The sequence below is a fragment of the Mastigoproctus giganteus genome, chromosome 4 (genome assembly GCF_048544385.1).
Source record: "Mastigoproctus giganteus isolate SK-2022 chromosome 4, ASM4854438v1, whole genome shotgun sequence".
Taxonomy (NCBI): Eukaryota; Metazoa; Arthropoda; class Arachnida; order Uropygi; family Thelyphonidae; genus Mastigoproctus; species Mastigoproctus giganteus.
In genome coordinates this window covers 23,180,737-23,190,972 of record NC_143578.1, presented here as the reverse complement: position 1 = coordinate 23,190,972, position 10,236 = coordinate 23,180,737, and positions in this window count along the sequence as shown.

The following is a 10,236-nucleotide window of genomic DNA, read 5'->3' as shown; positions in this document are numbered from 1 at the left end:
TTTTATCTTTTGTTGAAAGTGTTTATTCCAAAATTTTGAAACCGAAGTGGAGGCTTTGTCTATTAACTTGACAGGTGTGTCATATATGCAAAAGCTTTTGGTTCAAGGTCAATGACAAACTTGCTCCAAGTTCCTATAGACAGTGTTTTGCTAGACCAGTTTTTGAAGTGTAATTTTAGTTTTCCCAGCCTGGTTGTGTGAGAACACATCAAATGCAGTGAGACCACTTTTGCGACTTTTTTTTTTTAGTGGTTACACTTTATCTTGCAGGTGATTTAACCCCCAAATAACAACCCACATGTATTAAGTTATGTGACTGTATTATGCAAATTTCCTCATCAGTGAAATTTCTGACCAACAGGATCATTGGTTGGATGTTATTTGGTTATCAGACCAATCTTAAGACAGTTGTGAAAACTCCGGCAGGTTTTGCTGTTTCATCTGGTGCCTACTGCCATGTCATGCTCAAGGTCACAAATCATTTGTTTTGCACATTAAACTATCCCTATGTATATGTCTGCCTGCTTTGTATTGCGTGGAACAAACATGATGCTATTAATCAGTGCTCCATTTCATGAAAAGGGCAGCTATGCCCAGTAAAGCAGCTACTGTAATGTGATTTCTGTCTTAAAAATAATTCACTTTTGTACCTCTAGTTGCTATTGAAAAATTTCCTTTTGTGCTGATTCTTTTGTTGATGTAATGGTTTTGCCATTTGTAACTCATCTGAAGAAGTGGAGGAATTCCCATTCCTCTGAGTTGCATCATTAAATGGAATAATCTCTTTCGTTGCCTAATAGACATGTCAACATTTATGAAAAATTTTATAGCTTTGTTGAATGTAAAGCAAGCAATGATTTACATAATTTTATCCCACATATTTGAAATGACATGTACAGTATAGTGTTATCACATATTTTGTAATTTGAAACCTATGAAGATTACCCCGAGATCTTAACTAACATTTATTATTTTTCTCAGTTTTTTACGGTAAAATGTGAATGAAAAGAAACAGCACTGAAGTGGGCAGAAAACCACGAAGAATGCGATATATTCAGTGATATTGTTAGTGAACTTGAGAGATTTCACAGCAAAAAAAGTGTGACAAAAAACGATTGAACATTACTTTTTAAAAAAATTGCTTTAAACTTTTTTACATAAAATTTGCAGTAAAATATCTATCACAATATACGAGGGTGGTTCAGTAAAGAATCGCTCTCACCTACTTCCACATATCGCAGAGTCATGATATTTTGTGTGTAGCATCAGATCTGTACTAAATGTGTAAAATTTCAGCCCTTTGGCTTAATTTATTTTTCTCTTACAGAGCTGAATGTGTGATGAAGTAGCATCATGGACAAAGTTGAAGCCAGAGCTGTAATCCGGTATCTGTTCTTAAAGGGGAAATCTAAAGGAATCCACGAGGAGATGACTGCTGTATATAAGGATGAAGCCCCATCCTATGGCATTGTGAAGTGCTGGCATAGACAGTTTAGGTGTGGTCAGACATTGGTAGAATCTGAGCCCATTCCAGGTTGTCCCCCACTGATGACAGCACGATCAGAAAAGTTGTAAATCATGGAAGATTGCCCGATATCTGCTTGAATTGCCCCAGGAGGTGAAGATTAGTGTGGGCTCTGTTGAAGGAGTCCTTCATGACCAACTCCATTTATGGAAATTGAGTGCAAGATGGATTCCCCGATTATTGACTGGTTTCCAGAAGGCTGATCGACAACAGAAATCACAAGGGTTGTTAGCCCTGTGCCAAAAAAGACTCATCTAATAACTCAGGATGAAAGTCAAATACACCATTTCGACCCTGAAAGTGAAAAGCAGTCTGTGGAATGGCGACATAATGGTTCTCCACTCCCCCAAGAAGGCAAGAGTCAGCAGGAAAGGTCTTGCTGACAGTGTTTTGGGATGAAAAAGGTGTAATAATGACTGATTATCTGCTAAAAGGTAGAACAATTACAGGTGCCTATTATGCCAACTTACAAAATTATGGAAGAAAATCAAAGCATGTAGGTGTCATGCTGTCCAAAGGTGTAAGAATGCTTCAAGACAATGCCCCAATTCACACTTCTGAAATTGCAACAACACAAGCAGCCACTTGTGGATATGAAATACTGCCCCATCCAGCCTACCCACCCGATCTTGCACTATTAGACTTCTTTCGTTTCCTTCCCTCATCATTTATTTGGGGGTCCCACTTCCCTGACGATGAGACACTCATTTCTGCAACAGAGTCATGGTTCAAAGACCAACCTCACCACTTCTACAAAAACAGTATCCGTAGCCTCATCCATTGATGGGAAAAATGTGTAAATCTGTGCAGTGGCTATGTAGAAGAGGACTAAAACCTGTGCCAAGGATCAACAGGCTAGCACCTCTGCAGCTAGGTCAGGGTGATTCTTTATTGAACCACCCTCGTATATATGCAAATGTACGAATTTTTATGTTCATGTGCGCTTGGCGCGCGCACATACAAAAGTATTATGTCCTCAGATACGCTGTAAACATTTATATACTTAGGCTGTAGAGTGTATATATGTTCACTCTAGAGCCTTAAGTTATTATTTTTAATTAAATAAATTCATTTTTTCACGCTATTTAATTTTACCCTACATTCGATTGTCTGGAAAATTTTGCTGTCCAGCAGAGGTCCGACATTAATCCGGATAACTGACACTACTGTATTAATATTAGAAATTAATAATAGCATTCCAACATGAAAAACAGCACAGCTCAAGATCACACCCAAGGTCTCTTCCTTGGGCCACATTAACTTAGATAAGGGGTTATTATATTTAGTGCAGTTGAATTTTAAGACTAACCAAAGTTCGTATTTTAGGCATCATTATAACATTGGATATTGTGAAATCAAGAGTTGCCTTCGTCATACTTCAAATAAGTGATAGATCCTTTTGGAAAAGTTTACTGTTGCTTATTCTTGGTTGTGGACTGCTACCCAGACAGCATTGTTGTGAAGCTGTTTTGGCTCCATTGGTGGGTGGGTGGTGTATACGGAATACTGCCCTACAGCCTACCTGATGACCCAGTTTTGACATACAATATGAAATGTTAAAAGGTGTACTTATACTCAAATTTTTAGGGCAGAAATCTCCAAACTATGACATTACTTACTGCAATTGTATCATTATATAGTTGGATTTTAAGACAAACTGAAGTTTGTATGTCGGGTATTATCTCATTGCCAAATCTCTCAAGAGTTGCTTTCTCCATTACAGAAGTATACTTGTACTTATTCTTGATTGAATGCTGCCGCCACCACCACCCAGATGGAGCTCTAGCATTGGTTGACTTAGCAACTTTTCAGACATGCATTCTCTCGATAATTGTGTAGTAAAATCACAATGTCCAGGTATCTTGAGTTTGATGTCACATCACAGATCAGCTTTGATTCATTGTGTGTAATGTGAGTCAAATGTTTCAACTTACACCTAATATAGTATGGCACAGTGCCAATCCTTGTCAGTTGAACAGAATGACACCCCAGTTCAGAAAGTTTTTTTTTTGTGTTGCAATGATATCTGTTTTGCATACTTTTTCAAGTGGCTACACCATGTAACAGTCGTGCATTCAAAGAAGTTTCTTTCCTGTAGTCCCGTTTATAAACATCTGTTCTCCATTGAACATAAACCGACTGATTTATATTTGTGGACATGCCAAATATACACTGGTTCAGATTGTGAAAAAATTTTGCCCTGTCAAAAAGTACCTCTCATGGATGTACATGAGCTTGTCCTGGATGAGGCTGGTCCTCCTGTTTTTTTTTTATTTATTTTTTTGCTATCATTTTATCAATTTCCTCACTCGTACATTTGTGTGCATACTATTAATGTATACCTGTTTCATAGATTGATGAATTTTTTCTATCTAGGATCCACTTTTGAGTGCCATATTTCTGTTTCTGACAAGGCCAGATTTTTGTGTTTGTAGACCGTAATCACTTATTCCAAAATGTATCTTGTTTTAACAACGTCAGCCATTTTCAATCCACTGCAGGATGAAGGCCTCTCCAGCAAATTTCCAGTTCCTTCTGTTTTGTGCAATAGCCATCCATTTGCTACCCACAAACTCATGAATTTCATCTGTCCATCTCCGTCGTCTTCCTAGTTTTCTCTTAGCTGCTCTTGGGTGCCATTCAATTATTTTCTTAGTCCATCTTGTCTTCACGCTATGTGTCCTGCCCAAGGCCATTTTAGTTTTGATAAAAATGTCCTTTACTTGAGTTTGCTGCCTAATCCATGTGTTTCTCTTCTTATCTAACAGTCTGATTCCCAATATAATTCGTTCCATTCTTTGCTGGGTAGTTCTCAGCTTCTCTTCCATTCTTTTGGTGAGTACCCAAGTTTCACTTCCAGAAGTCATGGTGGGGAGTATGCAATGGTTCATTATTTTACATTACAGACAAATTTGGATATTGCTCCTCAGTATGTGACTATATTTCCTGAATGCCATCCATCCAAAATTTATTCTTCTATTTACTTCCAGCCATTTATCATTATTACAGCTAATGACTTGTCCCAGATAAGTATATGACCACCTTTTCAATTACTGCTCCTTCAATCATTATATCCCTTTCTGTGGCATACTTGTTCATTATTACTTTTGTTTTAGCCATATTCATCTTTAGTCCAAAATCCTTACCAACTCTGCATAACTGATTAAGATTTTCCTCTAATTCTTTGGGATCATCCCTTATGACCACAATGTCATCTGCAAATCATAAGTGGTTTAGGTACTCTCCAGTCACATTGATTCCTTTCCTTTCTGCCACCAGTCTAATCTTCTGAAAGCTTCTTGAAGGGTAGCAGTAAACAACTTGTCTCCTTGAGATATTGTCTCCTTGTCGAACTCCTTTCCCAATTTTAAATTTTCTATTGTCTTTGTCTAGTCTAATAAAGGAGGTAGCACTCTCATATATTTTCTTAAATCATAATATATGGGATATCTATGCCTTGTCTTTCCAGTGCCCGAAACATTGCCTTATGCTGTATGGAGTCAAATGCCTTTTCATATCCACAAATGCCAGGCATAATGGTGTTTTATATTCATTTGCTTTCTCCATTAGCTGCGATATTATGTAAAGGTGATCCATAGTTGAGAATCCTGTCCTAAAGCCAGCTTGCTGTTTCGGTTGATTCTCATCAAGTATTCTTTCTAATCTGCTAGTAATGACCCTTGTGAATAACTTGTAGATGTGGTATAACAAACTAATTGGTCTATAATTTCCAATTTCTGATTTATTTCCTTTCTTATGCAGCAGAACTATGATTGCATTATTCTACTCCTTAGGTGTGGAATAATGCAATTTTTCTAGTGCATTTTGTGAAGAGTTGCCAGTTTTTGTGTCATGCTTCTTCCTCCCAATTTTAACAACTCTAAAGTAGCTTCATCTTCCCCTGGAGATTTCTTATTCATTTTTTTCAACGCATGTTCTACCTCATCAGGAAAAATATACGGTACATTGTATGTGTTACTAATTTGCGATCCAGCTTCCCCACTGCTGACATCATCCCCTCGCTCCTTGTATAATTCTCTACAGTAGTCTTCTGCTATTTGAGTTATGCCTTCTCTTCTATTTATAAGTGCACCATCGCTATTCTTCAGTTTCAGTATCATTTGTCTTTCTGTATTACTGCTCATGGCTGCGGATTTGTCATCCCTTAATGCTTGTTCTACTTTTCTTTTGTTAAATTTTCTTATGTCCTCTCTCAAGTTTTTCTGATGGCTCTGCATAACTCAGTATACTCAATTTTCTCCTTGTCAGTTTATCTTGCTCTTCATTTGTTGTCTTCGGCTCATCATGACAAGTGTTTCTTGCCTAATTTTTTCTTGTTTGGATTTCTTTTTCCCTATAGGTTTCTTGGGGTTTATCACTTTCAGAAAGTTGTAATATTCCTTGTCGAAATCTTGGTCCTGAGCAGTCTGCAGAAGCTCAAACTTGTTCTTAAGTTTCAGTGCATACTGCTTTTTCTCCTCTTATCTCAAAGACCTTTGTATTATTTACTGGAGTCAATTTTTTCCTTTTCTTACATCTATATCAAGTGTGCATCTTACCATTCTGTAATCACTTCCAACATTTACCTTGTTCAGGACGGTAACATCATTTATGATATATCTTCTGTTAGTGAGGATGAAGTCGATTTCTTTAGTTATCCATTTGGGCTCTTCCATGTCCACTTTCTGTTCACCCTTTTCTTGAAAAAAAGTGTTCATTACTGACAATCCTCACGATTCTGCAAATTCCACAATTTTTTCATTTCTTTCACCAATTCCAAAATTTCCTATAGTTCCCCTTTCTGCATTGTTTTGTTTCTTTCCAACCATAGCATTGAAGTCCCCCATAGTGATAATGTAGTGGATTTTCTGCTCATCTAGAAAACTCAAGTTCTGTACATTTCTTCAACCTCTTCATCATCATGGTTCGATCTTTGTTGGTGTATAAATCATTATAACCTTTAGCTTGTACCTCTTAGAAATTCTATTAGTCTTGACTAACATTTAGAAATCCTGAGTATTAGTCTTTTGATCCTATAATTTATTGTATTGACTGTGCTTGACCTAACAAACATCTGATGGCTATAAGTGAACACGAATCAAGTTATGTCAAAAGGAGAAAGAAATGGCTGGGAAAAATTAAAAGGTCATTCGTGAAACATTCGAGATTGGTACCATTTGCCAATAAGTAATCTTTATTATTAGTGAGTGTTCATAATACTGGTTACAATGTATTACTAGTATGTGCTCAGCAGGGTGAGGAGCTAATCAAATTTCAGTGATGGCATTCATAGGCTTAGCTTGACCAATGAAGGAATTAGCAAAAGATCAAGTTAATATAGAATTAGAAGCAAACAAGATGGATTACATGGTGTTGACATTTGATATAAATACAAATCAGGATGAATCAACATTTAACTATTCAAAAAATACCTGTTGCCGTTAAGATTTTTCAGCACTGATCCCACTAAATGGAAAATAAATACAGATCTTATTCATTACATTGCACATTATGTGCCATCTCAAAATTTTAAATCAAAAGTCTGAACAGTTTGGCAAAAAAGTTAAGATATCCACGAAAATGATTTTTTATAAAAAAGAAATGAGTAATGGCAAGGTCTTTATAAAAGAGCGGCTGATATTCTCGGAATCTAAGGCAATTATTGTTGTGTATGTTATTTACAGGCGAGCATTATGAGATGTAAATAACATACAATAGGAAATATATTGAGCATATTTCCTCAATATGAGAGGGCATGTTGAGGAAAGATAGTTGTAGGATGGATGTGCGGAAGTTTGCCTTTAGGCAGCGGGTGGTTGATTGCTGGAACAAACTTCCATCTATCGTAGAAGTTGATAGCTTAAACAGATTCAAGGCAGAACTAGACGAACATTTGGAGCGAGTGGATGGGTGAAATGAGAAGGGTGTGTTTTTTTTATTTTGGCTGATGCTATATAAGTTTGTTTTCTTACATCATGTGTCCATGCTAATGCTAAACAGCAAATCGAATGCAGAACACGCAATTTACAGACGTTATACACGATGCAATATGGCCTAAAACTACAACAACCATGCTCGTTAGCTTCATATTCCCCTAGTGCATTATTTGTAGGGTTCGTTGAACAATTCAGGTACCGATGATGTCCTTATGAAGTCCCTCATTAAATGCGGAGGTTAATTTCTTTATCGTTTGGTAACGATTACACTTGAATCCACTCAAAAAACTGAGTACTTCATTCTGTCACTTTACATTTTTGACCCCAGTTGCCCCTCTTCGAGGCTTTTTTCGATTTCTTAAAGACTCGAATGACCAATCTATATGAACGCTTGACAAGTGTGTGTCAATCCACTGCTGTATCACATGCTAAACAATTGTAATCCTCTGAAAGTCTGTGAGATCCTTTCCATTCCTCATTGCAGTGAGGTGCAGTAGTCGGTAATGGGACTTTTTTAGTGCTTTCCTGAACACATTACATACCACATGACCTATTCGGTTTACATAATTTTGCATAATTTGTTGTATTTACCGAAACCTCCATGGTTCTAATAAAGTGCCCAGGCAGAGTAACCTACAAGCAGGGATTGCAAATTAATACCTACATGCTAACCTCCATGCTCACTTCAAAGTAAAATGCATATGGAACTGATATTTAAGCATACTGTGCAATAGTCTGTTCACTCTTAGCTTAATCCTGATATAAAAAATGCACATAACTGAGTAAAGTTGTCGTCGGTCAGTTGCTAAAAAATATAGTGGTACTTCGGCATTGACTAGTAAAACCTGTACAGAAGATGTATTTATTAATCAGGAATAAATTAAGAGTAAAATAGTGAACTGATAAAAAGATCGAGCTTTTTGTTTGGGTTTCAACAGTATTCAGCAGCATGTCAGATTCTACGCCTAAGATTATAGTTGTCCTAACAAGAGTTTTCCAAAGCTGTATACAGTATTCTAGGCAATACCTGACAATTGATTTTTACAATGGAACAGCAACTTCTTTGTCCCTGGTGGCAAAGATGATGCTAGAACCCCACCCGCTGGCTGAAGGCAAACTTCTGCACATTCTTCCTCAACTTAAATTTATGTCCCTTCATGTGTTTAGTCTCAGCATAAGGAAGAATGCCATTCACATTCAGCTTACTCTGTCCATTCAAGGCCTTAAATACCTAAATCAGATCTCGCAAGTTCCTAGTCTAGACGAAGTTGCAAATCTGAAGCCTTTCTTTGGAACAGCATCCTTTTGTTTCCTTCACCAATCTCGTTGCCTTTCTCTGCACCGGTGCGAGATCTATATCCTTCCTAAAGTCAGGCCTCCAGATCTGTATACAGTACTCAGGATGCAGCCTAACCATGGCCTTGTGGCAGTTGGAGTGTGAAGTTTCAATGAACTTGGCTCTTGGGGCAGCACAGTTGACATAATCACCATCTTACACACATCGGGTAGAAAAGATCTGAGTTGAATCCAATCAACGATGCTTGTAATTTTTATGGACGTTTTTCACTAGTGGCTCATTTAGTTGGTCTCTTGCGAAAGTGAAGGGTATTTCTCCCGGATACTCGGGTCTTCCGTTCAGTAAACAGGAAAAATCGACCGCCGAACACATGCAATTTACAGATATATTATTTATGGTACTATATGGTCTAAGTCGTTGATGTGTTTAAAATTCAACAACAGCAAATAATGTTCCAACAATCCCTCCGACAAATCGAAGAAAAATCTTCGTCTTCAATCGCTTTCTTCAATGTCTTCAATCGAAAACTGTTTTTGAGATAACTAACTACAGAGATGAAAATCACACGAGTTTAAATCAGATGACATTGGAGGCCATGCCAGTCCTTTGCCGTATACCTCAGGGTAGCGGCGAGAAACAATGCTGTTAGTAGAAATTTCATTTGGGAACTGCAGTGTTGCAGACAAATTCTCCAAACCTTTCTCATAGAGTAATAAAATTGTTGATACGAAACATTTTGAAAATAGTTTGAAGAATAAAAACACCATCCTATATAATTTTTCCTTTTAAAAATAGACTGTGAAGATAATCTTATATTATTCCTACATTATCACTCTCACTTAGGTGAACCCTAAAATTTTTAGTTTTTAGAATAATTCTAAAAATTTTTAGAATAATTTTTTCACAATTTTGATGCATCATAAAACACACAAAAAATTCAGAATCCAACAACTGCACATCACCTTCTATGATTTTCTGGTGTGAAACTTTAGGTTCCTTAAAGTTACACAACATTTTCCCCAAAACGTTCATCCCTCCAGCGGTTAAACTTCAAAATAAATCTCCATCTGTGACTGTTGTACAAATGGCATGTGAATTTCAATACCTCTATGTAGATGCCATCTTGCCTTCTTTAGGACTGAAATGACTGACTTAATATTGACAAATTCAAATTTCTCATCAATAATTGGTTGTTAGGTAACAACAGTGTGTGCTGTGTATGCAAAGGTGACAGTATCTGAATATAATGCCACAAGAGATGGCTTTGCGTGTGTGTGAAAAGGGTTGTTGCCCTCGAATAAACTAAATCAAGAAGACATCAAACTGTCCACCTCAGTCCACCCTAATGTTGGCGTAGCCCTCAGTTGTGGGAAACCACCATTGGTGATGCATCTGGCTATGTGGCAGCATCACTGCTAATGGGATGTGCTGGTCCTAAAGGAAGTAGTAATTTTATGCAATAAGGAGAGGTGGAATAA